The 9,400-nt window shown below is 41.6% G+C and overlaps 1 protein-coding gene across 1 annotated transcript in view; it reads left to right on the top strand.

Annotated features, from left to right (window-relative positions):
- Window positions 1-9,073: 9,073 nt before the first annotated feature.
- AGGF1 (angiogenic factor with G patch and FHA domains 1) overlaps window positions 9,074-9,400 on the top strand; it is a 31,604-nt gene continuing 31,277 nt past the window's right edge. Inside the window, exon 1 of the mRNA XM_011959226.1 lies at window positions 9,074-9,355. The gene's annotated coding sequence lies outside the window, so the exon portion shown is untranslated. The remainder of the gene's footprint in view (window positions 9,356-9,400) is intronic.

Raw genomic sequence — 9,400 nt, 5'->3', positions numbered from 1 at the left:
TTAATACAACTGTCTTGTGTGGCTTTACAATAGGGATACTGAGACATTCATCAATTTTAGGCGATTTTGTCATTGTGTGAACATTATAGCGTGTACTTACACAAAGACTTACACAAATCTAGATGGTATAGCCTAGTACTACACACCTAGGCTACATGGTACCGTCTGTTGCTCCTAAGCTATAAGCCTGTACATTATGTGACTGTACTGAATACTGTGTAAACATAGAAAAGTTAACGCATTGTGCTATGACGTTACAGAGGCTACAACATCACTAGGTGATAGGAGTTTTTCAGCTCCATTATAGTCTTAGGGCACCACTTTCATAAATATGGTCCATCATCAACTAAAATGTTATTTGGTGTTTAACTGCACTTGACTTTTGGGGAAAAGGTTGGAGGACATAAAACTTTCTGAGCCAACTGATATATTTCTTAACTGAAAGCTTTCCTAGGTCATTCACACAGAGGAAGAACAAAAGATGGCCAAGAAGAACCCTGCATATTCTCAAATCTTCTATTGCTAATGGAAGCATCAGGAAGCCAGAGGTTCTTTTTTTCTTGAGACGGAGTCTTGCTCTGTCGCCCAGGCTGTGGTGCAGTGGCCAGATCTCGGCTCACTGCAAGCTCTGCCTCCTGAGTTTACGCCATTCTCCTGCCTCAGCCTCCCGAGTAGCTGGGACTATAGGCGCCCGCCACCTCGCCCAGTTTGTTTTTTGTATTTTTTAGTAGAGACGGGGTTTCACCATATTAGCCAGGATGGTCTCGATCTCCTGACCTCATGATCCACCCGTCTCGTCCTCCCAAAGGCCAGAGGTTCTTAAACTTACTCTTATTTTATCATACTGCCAGCAGTTATTCCTTGAGCTGGAATTCTCTTAAAGTGTTCCTAGAGGATAGGACAGTAAATACTTCACCTAAAAGTTAGGTTAGTAAAAATTACTAAGATGTTTAACAAAGTAGATAAACCACATTAAAAAAAAACTATGTCATTTAGGCACTACATTAGGCTGAATGAAATAAAAACCCCACTATGGTGACTTAATCAAGAGGAAGTTCAGAGACAGGTGGTTCCAGTGACATCCCGGGATCCTCCCATCCTTCTGGTTTGCTTTCCTTAGGGTGTGGTGTTCATCGCACAGTCATGGTGTGGCTTCTCCAACTCGAGCATAAGGTCCATCTTTCAGGTAGGGAGAAGAAGAAGAAAGAGAAAGGCAAAAACAAAAGACCGAAGCGATCTTTTTTAAACTGGTGATATGGTTTGACTCTGTGTCCCCACCCAAATCTTATCTTGTAGCTCCCATAATTCCCATGTGTTGTGGGAGGGACCCAGTGGGAGATTATTGAATCTGATGGTTTAAAAAATGGGAGTTTTCCTGCACAGTTTCTCTCTTTTGCCTGCTGCCGTCCATGTTAAGATGCGACTTGTTCCTACTTGCCTTCTGCCGTGATTGTGAGGCTTCCGCAGCCACGTGGAACTATAAGTCCAATTAAACCTCTCTCTATTGTGAATTGTCCAGTCTCTGGTATGTCTTATCAGCAGTGTGAAAATGGACTAATACAACAGGAAACTATAGCTTTTGCAGAAACCTTGCCTGTAGTCTGCTACTTATACCTCATTGGCCAAAACCTTGACACATGGTCACCTAGCTGCAAACAAGAGTGAGAAATGTACACTTTGGCTAGGTGCATTGCTACCCAGAAGAAAATTCAAGTTCTCTTGTCAGAAAGGGGAAAATATGGCTATTGGGTTGACAACTAGCAGTGCCTGCCACAAAAACACTTTTTAAAGTTGCAGCCAGAAAGGGCTTAACTCCCAGGAACCTTGGAGACAGTGAGAAAATGAATGAATCTAATATTCTGAGTAAAAATTATTTACAGGCTCAGGCTCATGTTCAGGTTTAGGCTGAGGACAAAGATATGACCTATGCTCCCACCAGCAGGCAATTAGACATAGTTGAGCAAGGGCTAGCTTGAATGATTTGTAAAGAACTAGGTAGGCACCTTCCTGCTTATGCTGTAGGATACCTGAAAGGCAGCAGCAAGCAATGAACATCCTCAGAAGAATTTAACAATGGTTGCTGATTTTTGTATTTTGTATCCAATTTTAACACTAAAAAATTCCTGTTGGAATGGGCCAGTTGCATTAAAAAAAGTACAGTTCAAATAGCCAAAAAAACTTTTTAAAATTAAAAATCCAAACTGATTTGGCATTTCTTGAGAACTAGTAAAAGGGCACCATTTCACACTGCCCAGTAACTTTTCTTGCATCCCTTATTCTCTCCTCTTCCATTCACTCATGCATTTTGTTGTGTCTTACAAAAGTATTAATCCATAATGAACTAGAATTTTTAAAAACATTCTCACCACAAAGAGCTTAAGTACTGCTCTAGCATGAACCATTGATTTTGCATTCTAAAGACCTCGAATTGGTCCAGTGGGACAGACTGTCCTTTGAGAGTTGGAATTCTTATTATTAAGGGAGAGTAGAAGGGAGGAGGAGAGGACGTGGGAAGATTCATAACACAGTAATGTTTTTACGTATTATGCTATCATAAAAGGAAGGTACAAAATGTAAGAATTTCAGCTGGGGGTGGAGAAGAGTGTCTTACCCAGCTTCCTCTGGCTTCCTTTACCATCACTCCAGTGTTTTAATGTTATACCCACCCATTCTTTTCTTGGGCCTCCAGGGGAGGAAACAGATAATGGTCAATTGACCAAAAGTAATATGGGGCAATAAATCATAACTATCAAAATGCTATGGCTCCCCAGATATTCTCTTGTGGCATCAAAAAGTTGAATCAGGTAAGAAAAAGTTGGCTACCCACTGTATCCAATATAAATTATGACAGGTGGATATTAATTAAATATAAATTGATGGCACTCTAAAAGAAATTGGATATAAATCAGCTTTTTATTGAATTGACAATATTCCTCTGTTGCAGAATAATATAATATCTCAGGCATTTGAACTCCAGCCTGATTAAATTCATAGGCTCCTGGAATGGCTCTAGATCAGATTGAGTATAAATTAGCTATTGCTGCATACTAAACACCCAAATCTCAGTGACTTTAAACAACCATCCTTGTTATTTCTTACAAGCCTAGGGGTGATGTGTGGGCTGGCTGATCACCACCACCAGGATTGCTAATTTATCTGAGGGTTTCCTGAAGTCTCTGCTCTAAGCTGGTCTTAGCTGGAGCATCTAAGCTAGGAGAGGTCTGCTCCCTGTATTATTCATCTTTCTCCTGAGACCAACACACATACCTGGGTATGTTCTTCTCATGGCAATGGCAGGAATTCCAGAGGGCAAGCAGAATCACTAAGGCCTTGGGACATAGGCTTAGATGTGCCACTCTTCTGGCACATCACCTCATTCTACTGGCCAAAGCAAATCACATGGCCAAACCAGCTCAAAGGTGAAGGGGAGATTCTTCCCTTTTAGTGAGGAAAACCACAAAATCACATGTCAAAGGATGAGGAAGCAAGACAGATAAAGAACTGGGGCCATTCATGCAATTTCCAAAGTGTGATGGTTAATTTTACGTATCAGCTTAATTGGGCCACAAGATGCTCATTTATCTCCTTCAATATTATTTCTGGGGTGTGTGTGAGGTTGTTTCCAGAAGAGATTAGCACCTGAATTGGCAAACTAGGTAAAGCAGATGGCCCTCCCCAGTGTGGATGGGAATTCTCCAACCCACTGAAGGCATGAATAGAAGAAAAAGACAGAGTAAAGTTGAATTCTTGCTCTGCCTGACTGCTTGAGCTAGAACATTGATCTTCTCCTGCCCTTGCCACTCCTGGTTCTCAGACCTTCAGACTTAGACCGGAATCTATACCATTGGCTCCCTGGCTCTCATGCCTTCAAATGACACCATGGGCTTTCCTGGGTATCCAGCTTGCAGACAACAGATTGTGGGGCTTCTCAGCCTCTATAATCACAAGAGTCAATTCCTTATAATAAATCATATGACAGCTGGGCACGGTGGCTCATGCCTGTAATCCCAGCACTTTGGGAGGCCAAGGCAGGTGGATCACCTGAGGTCAGGAGTTGGAGACCAGCCTGACCAACATGGTGAAACCCTGTTTCTACTAAAAATACAAAATTAATTGGTTGTAGTGATGGGTGCCTATAGTCCCAGCTACTCAGGAGCCTGAGGTGGGAGAATTGCTTGAACCCAGGAGGCCGAGGCTGTGGTGAGCTGAGATCGCACCACTGCACTCCAGTCTGGAAGACAGAGCAAGACTCCATCTCAAAAAACAAAACAAAATAAAATAAATCATATGACACTGAAGTTACAGAAATTACTTTTCTAATTTGAACCAGTTTTTTAAAACAGAGAGATTTCACATAAAAATCCTGATTGATTTTTTTTTTTGAAAAATCAGAAGCTTTGCAGCACAGGGTCCACATTCCCACATGTCTCCACAGTTCTCAGGAGCTGAGTAGTAGCTGCCTTGTCCATTCATTTGCTTTATCTGCCTAGCCCTTGGAACCATTTGAGTTTGCTTTACACAGTACTAGTTCTACAGCCAGATCTGTTTCTCAAGCTTCAGATAGGCTTCTGCAGTGCTCACTATTTACTGAACACCTCAAATTCAATATAATTAACAAAATCAAAACTAAAGCATCCCTTCCTCCTCATGCAACATACTCTTCTCCAATAGTCCCTACCTTCCTCGTCCAACCTAGAAACCTATTCATCACTTCGATTTTTCTTTCCCTCTTTAATATACTACAGTATAAAATTTTATTCACAATAAAACTACAGAGTGTCTAGGAAATAACTTAAGAAACAATGCCCAAGACCTTTCCCAAAACAAGTGTTAAAATTGTACTAAAGTCCAAGAAAAATATTAAGCAAAAAAAGTATGTGAATTGACTATCTAAATAAAGTTTTATGTTAATTCCCCTAAATAAATCTATACATTCAGTGTAATCTTAATAAAAATCCCATTGGAACTTAAGGAACTCCTTCTAAAATGTTATGGAAAAATAGAGGTTTATGAATAAGCTGATTTTGAAAAAGAAAAACAAAATAGGGCCTTGCCCTACCAGTTAGGGCACACTAAAGAACCTAAGTGATAAAAACAGAATGGCTCCAGCATGGGAGCAGACTAATAGACAAACGGAAAGGAATGGCAAGCTCAGAACTAGACCCACATATAAAGATGGGAGCCTGATGGAAGATGATGGTGGTACTATAAAGCAATGCAAAGGGGATGGTCTTGAGAAAACTAGGTCATGTCTGAATACCCCCAATTGGAATAGAGAACAAATATGAAAGTTTAAATTATAAGATCAATAGAAGAAAATATAACTTGGGGTAAGGAAAATCTTTATGAAACACTAAACCGTAAAGCCAAATAAAATTTTAAAAAGTAAAATAAAATAAAGACTGATTTCACTACATACAAATTAAGAATTCCTAGTTAACAAAGGACACTGGACAAAGCTAACAGATATATGACAAACTGGGAGAAGATATCTGTAATATCTAAAACTGATAAAGAAGCAATACCTTGCTTATATAAAGAACTGCAAAATAACAAGAAAGAAATGGGAAAAAAGATATGGATAGGCAATTCACAGAAAGGAAAGGACATATAGCCATTCAACATACATATATTTCAACAAATGCATGAGATTCTCTAGTAATCAGAGGAGTATCAATTAAAACAGCAAGGAAATACCTCATTAAATTCATAATGGCAAAAAGTACAAAAATGGTTCATATAATTTATTGGAGAGGATGTGGGAAAAAAACATTGCAAAACAAAATCAAATCATGAAGGGTGTCAAGTTGAATGCTTCTTTAAGGCAGCGCCTCTGCCCACTATGCTAAGTACCTCTTAGATCTGAAAACTAGTTGTGGCAAAGACTGCTATTTACCTACTCAACATGAATTTTTCCCTTCTTCCTCACTTGTAGAACCCCTATATTATTAGGAGAGTAACACGTCTAGCTTAGAAAAACACACATATGCACATAATTCCCAGCCGCACTTGCAGCAAGGGGTGACTATTGATACGTAGACAGGAACCATTGGGTGGGGCTTTGAGAAATTCCTTTCATCCCTTGCCACCTTGCACCATGGATCGACCTGGAGGCTCTGGAAACATGCTCCGAGAATAGCAGAGCAGAAAGACATACTGAGCCTGGGTCCCTGAAGAACTGTGGAGTCACTGGCCATGGACTGCCCCTCTTTAGGCTCTGTAACAGGATAACACCCTAATGTGTTTAATAAGCCACTATAGACCACCTCTGATACTAGCATCTTAATGCAATTCCTGATATTCAAGACTTTTTCTAAAAAAAAAAAAGTCATTCTTTTCTAATGGTCAGAGGTAAGGTACAGACTGGTACAAGGTAAAGATAACTTAGCCTTGAATAAATTAAGACAAATAAGAGGATCACTGCTTGAAGTAGCAGTTAATAAGCTTATTTATTCTCCAGTTAATTACTAAAAACTGAAATACCATCTTAAAGATACCTTTCAAATGGTATTTATGGATTTTCTTATCCCCCAAAGGTGGAGAAAGTAGAAAATGGCATCTTTTAAAAAGACTTCAATATGTTCATTGGTGGAGTCATAATGCATCAAAGGAAGTCAGAATTCTTTTTCAATACATCTTTTTTCTACATCACAGGGGACATACCATGTCTTCTCACTAAATTTCCTTTGATGGCTTGAGGGTTACTCTTGACATGACAATAAGGTAGAATCTCTATGTTTCCAGATACAATGCCTTGTAAAGAGCTCTTCAGGCCTAAGGAGGAATGTGTACAGGACCTAGAGAGGGCAGGTCTCTGCTGGAAAGCTCACTGTTTATGAATGATCTAGTGGCAGAGCACAAGACAAAAATACAGAGCCATGTTTTAAAATTTAGATTTTATTATTATTTAGGTATGGTGAGGCCAACAGATCAGGAGATGATCTGCTATTAAAAAGATAGTTTATTATTCACCCAGCCCAAGAGAAGGATGCACACCAAGCCACACAAGGCAATGTGGAAAAACACCAAGGTCCAAAAGGAGGCAGAAGGAGTGGGAGGAAACATGGCAAAAAACATTATGTGATTTTTGCAGGAAGGAATGGACAAGTCAGGGTAAGCAGGTTTAGTTTGCATAATTTCAGTGGGATCTGAGATGTAGGAGTTGTTCCTAGTTGTCTGGTACTTGGCCCTGGCAGCGGAATATTGGCATGGAGTGTAACAGTCTGATAAAGAAGGTAGACGATCAGTGGGTGGCATGCTGGGTGAGTTGTTTGCTATGTCTAGGAATTAGCTAACCCTTGGAGGGGGTATCTTCCTGGTCAGGGAGACCCCAGATGCCAAAGCATCAGTAATACAAAAAATAAGAAAATACATTTAATGGAAGTGGCCACTGATCTAAGACACCAAACAGGATTATCTTGTTCAGCTGTGTTCAGCATTTATGGATACTGCTCTGTGACAAGCACTGTGCTGAGCCCTGAGAGAGGAGCATTTGCACGACACAGCTGCTGACCTCCATGAATCTCAGGCCCAGGACGCTGAGCTCATGATCTAATTCTAAATGACATTGGCAAAGGAAGGAAGTGTGTTCCAAAGAAGTTCTCATCAGTTTAAATATTGGCGAACCAATGCCAGGGTCATGCAGACAAAAGACCAAATAAATGCACCAAACCAGAGCATTTTTCTCCCCTGTTCCATAGAATATTGTCTCTCTCTTATTTTGCCACCAGGGATGCTCCTTTCTGTGGCTCAGACCTAACGTACTTGCTCTATTTTCCCAGGGTGTCTAAGCTTAGGAACCAGCAGAATGACTAAATGAGAAATAAAAGTAAAATTCTGAGCCCCTCAACTGACTGAACAGATCCATTGTACACTATATAGAAAGCCAGTCATTGAGACAAGGAGTATTGCCAGGGAAAAAGGCTCTATTTGGGTGCTGCAGCCAAGGAGAATAGGAAATCAGTCTCAAATTCATCTACTCAACCAACTAAAATTAGGAGTTTATATGGCAAGGGAGAAATGTGACTACATGTGGGAAAACAGGAAGTAGTAAGCAGTAAGGATGAGGACTTGTTCAACAGGCAGCATGTGGCTGGTTAGGGAATCATAATGGGTGAGGGATATGGTGCCTCACTGTCCAGATGCAGTGATCTGGTAAGTTTCAGTTCCTTGATACTGTCTGGGAGTCCTCATGGTTGGTTTCCCAAGAAAGGAACTCACATAAGACAGATGTAACTTTCTGAAGTTTTAAGACTGGGAGGGTAAGTTTCCAGGTTTATTCAAAAGAAACCATAAACATCAGTTCTATAGGACAGTTGGGCTGATTTCACACCAACCAGCATTCCTTCCTGATAAGAGACCACCAACCACAGAGCAGTTCTGGCCAATCTACCAGGGACTCACAGTGAGGGTTTTCATCTCCTCTGCTTTGCCATTTGACGTCAGAGGATGAAAACTTCACACTGGGATCATGCTAACACCACCATTTTTTGAATATGGGTCCCATAGAGAGGCAGGAAACTTAATTGTGCATGTGCATGTTTCTCCTTTCATAAATATTCATGAATCCTCTTACAGCTCATTGAATATATTTGGCCACCCTGCTCAGCATAAATTTCTGTTCCCTTTGCCCTTCCTTCCAAGTGTCTTGTTCTCAGCTTCTGACCAGAGGCTATACTTCCAAGCCTCTCAGGATGGCCACCCTGCAGGCTGTAACCCTTCCATGAGAAATAAAGCCCTTTTCTAAATTTATCAACCTCCTCATTCTTCAGTTGACATAGGTAAGTAGAGCATCATAGTCCCCACAAAACATTACTGGGGTACTCTGTTCTTATTTGTAAAACAAGGAGATAGGAAATGCATGCTATACTAAAAGTTTGTTCAAAGAACATCAGCAAGTGCAAATGTCTGAGACCAGAGGCTGCAAGCCTCCCTATCACTCTAAGGCTTCGGTAGCCACATTGCCAACAGCTCTCCACGCCCTCAGGTACCGCCCCTAAGCAGGCTAGACGTCCGCACGTACACTATCAGGTCCTTCCCGCTTTCCGTCGCTTCCTGTTCCGTCTTGGCCCCACCTACCGTTGGCGCCGTTGTTTCCGGCTCAAATGGGGAGCTGCCGGAGCGCTTCTGGTCCCTAGTTTTCTGGACACTGGTTTTCCGGCTCTTTATCCCACGCTCTTCCCTGTTTCTGTAGCTGGAGAAGGTAGTTTCCAGTAAAGTTTTCCGGTTTCCAGGCCGCGCACATCGGGCAGGGGCCATCCTCAGTCCCTTTGCTCGTTGCCCGCAGCCCCGTTACGGCTACAAGTGAGTTTCAGGGCGTCATGGCCAGGGGCCACCGCGGCCGGCCGGGTGTGAGGCTGCCTTTCGCTGCCCGCTCGCTCCCGTGGCCTCTGGGTCCGCC

The sequence above is a fragment of the Colobus angolensis genome, unplaced genomic scaffold (genome assembly GCF_000951035.1).
Source record: "Colobus angolensis palliatus isolate OR3802 unplaced genomic scaffold, Cang.pa_1.0 Scaffold49, whole genome shotgun sequence".
Taxonomy (NCBI): Eukaryota; Metazoa; Chordata; class Mammalia; order Primates; family Cercopithecidae; genus Colobus; species Colobus angolensis.
Note: the sequence above shows the minus strand (reverse complement) of the source record. Positions and strands in the feature narration are given on the sequence as shown.